Genomic DNA, 3,486 nt, shown 5'->3' on the forward strand with positions numbered 1-3,486 from the left:
CAAATTAAAGACATAGATAAGAAAATCATACCTCTCAATTCATCATTCTTCTTGATAAGATTGTCACGATCCAGCAAAACATTCTGAAGCTTTTGATTTTCAAGACGAAGAGCATTACATTCTTTTTCTAAAGCTGTCTGCGAAGCAGATCTGTCAGAACCCAAATGCTTACTCATAATTTCGCAAACATTAGACTTGATAGGATCAGTAGAAGACTTCTTGCCATCATCCAGAATTTCAGATAAAACTTTGAAAGCAATATCTATCCCTTCCACGATTTCTTTCGAAAGAGGAAGAGATTTGGGTAGAGAACTGGTAGAGATAGAAGGTTGAGAAATATTCTCAATAGGGAGAGAAGAGGTTTCATTCGTAGAAGGATACACAAGGGGGATTTCAATCATAGAAAGATCAGCTGAAGAAATGTAGTCAGAGGTAGCATTTTCGCGAATTGGAGATAAAGGTTTATCTTGCGAAGATGTCGCAGAAGATTTGGAAGAAATGAGTAGGTGGAAGGGAACAGAAGTTGGAACAGTTTTAAGGTGGCGAGATTTCTTGAGAGGTTTATTAAGATCTTTATCACCCTGCGAATTACAATCCAGATAAGAAACAGAGGCAACAATATTGTTATTAGAAAAAGATAGTGTTTCTTACTACCTTCTCATTCGCAGACTTTCTTTTATGTGCGACAACCTTATGCTGTGATTTGGGAATGTTAGGGTTCTGAACTGTAAATTTAGTGTTGGAGCCGCTTTTGCTGAAATAACAAGAGTATGGGAATCACATAAACAACATCAACTAAGGCAATAAACAAGATCAATTTCAGATATATCAATCTCAGCAAAACTCATAAAGAAGAAAAGAGAAGACTAACCTTGATGAATCCATGAAAAATAATAGCAGGGAGATTGTCTCAAAGAAAATTACGAACTATGAAGATCTAGTATGAAGATGAAGAAGAACTTAAAAGATTGAAGAAGAAAGAAGAAAAATTGTAATAATGGAATTTGCAGAAGAACGATGAAGTTGCGGAGAAAATAAAAAGAAAGAAAAAGAGAGTGGGTATGAATATATATATAGGGAATTTCTCCTCGAGAAAATAAACACGATTAATACGGAAAGATATAAGCGGTTAAAAAGCAAAGGTTACAAAAGACGTGTCGAGAAATAAATGGAGGAAAGAATACGTGTGATAAATGCAGAATATGAAGAGGAGAACAGTTGCGGCATTTCTCACATCATTCTCTACTTCGCAGAGAAGATATGAGAAGAGGCAAGATGTAGGATCAGAATCTCGCAACAATAATGTCTCAGCGAAATTATCAAAGGCACAACACAATAGCGTCGCAGAACAACTTCAGGAAGAATATAACAAATGACGTCCGCTAGGATCATGAGAAAGATGTGATAGTCCTGCGAAAATTAAAGAGCTTGCGAAATTAACATTTGTAAGGTTGCGAGAAAGCCATATCCGAAAATAAAGGACAGATTAGCTGTCATCCACTATGTATTTCCCTATAAATAGTCGTTCAAGTTGTAAAGATGAGGGAGATCTTTTTTGAGTAAGAAACAAGTAAACAGGAGAGAGAAATTCTAGAACAGAGATCATTCTTGATTTCTTTATCTTTTCTTGTAAAAATATTCAAAGATTGTTCAATAAAATAAAGAGTTTAAACCTAAAATGAGTTGATTAATAATAAAATCATACGAGGGGTGCAGTGTAGGATTTCCTGCAACTACAGAGGATACTACAAATTGACCAACACAGATGGCAGAACCCTACCAGTAATTCACGAAAATTGGCTCAAGGCGTTTATCTGAAATTATTGGACATTTAAGGTATTGGGCGTTTGAAGAACTCATGGCGTTGGGATTTAACATTTAGGATTTTCTTTCATTTGTATTTCAATTCCTCCAAAACATTTGCAATACTTGCAATCAGTATTTCAATTCAGCAATTTATCAAAATTCAGTTCGTATTTCGTAAAAGAAAATCTCTATCAAATCTACAAGAAAATACTTAACCATCAGTCAATCCAAAACCATCTAAATATCAAAACCCAAGTATAAACCTCACATCTCTCAGAAGTTCAGAAGTTCAAGAGATCAGCAAGAAAATGCTTTCGCTCATCAGCATCCTTCAAGATTTGCAAAGCCGCCCTCTCCTTGTTCAACTCCTCGGTCAACTTGGAAATCTTGTCCTCCTTCTCCTTCACAGCATCATTGGGAAAGGAGTATATCTGGAGTCACGGTATTCCTGGGTCTCGTATGCATATCACTCACGACACGCAAGATAACGCCTACTTTCATGGTTAAAGCATAAGCACGCCCAGGGTTCTTGTCAACGATCATGTGGCCAAATTTCTTCCATATCGTCTCGTACAAGCGTGCATATCCAATGGGAACATTGAATCCACCGACCAGTTCATGATACGGGAGTGAAGTGTTAAAGGGAGGATCGAAACCAACCCCTGCAGTTGGATATTCATACACTATTATACGGTTCTCAGTCACCGGAGCGGCTTTCATGACCAAAGCAACAGTTCCTTCGGTATTCTCTGCTGCTATCTCGGTTTCTTCTATCACTGAGGCAACAACCATCTGGTTTTCCATAACATCAGCAGAGACCTTCTCATGGCCTCAAAGTGCAGGGATGGCTGTATCTTCATCAATAACTTCGGAAGGGTTAGAGTTGTCATCATTGGCTCCAGTATCCTCAACTTCGGTATTTAACACCTAATACGAAGATTACATGAGGTTAGAGTCACGAAGCCAAAGGGGATTATGAAACACAGTATACCAGCAAGGCAATATCATCAAATTTCATCATACTACATTCAAGACACGGGAAAATAACATGAAAGTCATGAAAACACGTTTTACGATGAGTCCGTCTGAAGAAACTGAACTCTGCCCTGTATTAAGAGACGGACTGGGAGCAATCCACAAGAAATCTGAGGATGGGTCATATTCCATTCTCTTCATATTGATGTACTCTATGACATGTAATAATTTCATGACAATCCGATGAACGAGCGAGTAGATGTGGCCAAAATATCAAGTGATGCGCAATCTGAAAAAGTTCTGGAAGTCTCCTGGAAGTTTACTATTTCGCCTTTTTCAGGATCTGAACGTGCTCAAAACTTAAAAATCTTCTTTGCAAAAGCTTGGAAATTTTCCGGGCTTGAATTTGCACATGCAGATCATCAAAATCCGACTCAGGACGAAGATTCTACATCGTTTTTACTAAAAAGCTGGGTTCTGAATTTTCTGACGACGAAATTCGACTAAGTTTCATATATTCACATGGGTTTTCATTCATTCATTCACAAGTCAGCACTTATATACTTTTATGAAGAATATACAGGATATATACTTACTTGAGGAGTCTCCAAAGTGTCCCAGGGGTTGGAATTGTCCACATCAACGACAAGAGGAACATCACTTCCATCTGGCTCCGAATCTTGGGAATTACCTCCATTCCCATTC

Source organism: Papaver somniferum, chromosome 7 (genome assembly GCF_003573695.1).
Source record: "Papaver somniferum cultivar HN1 chromosome 7, ASM357369v1, whole genome shotgun sequence".
In the NCBI taxonomy this organism is placed as follows: domain Eukaryota; kingdom Viridiplantae; phylum Streptophyta; class Magnoliopsida; order Ranunculales; family Papaveraceae; genus Papaver; species Papaver somniferum.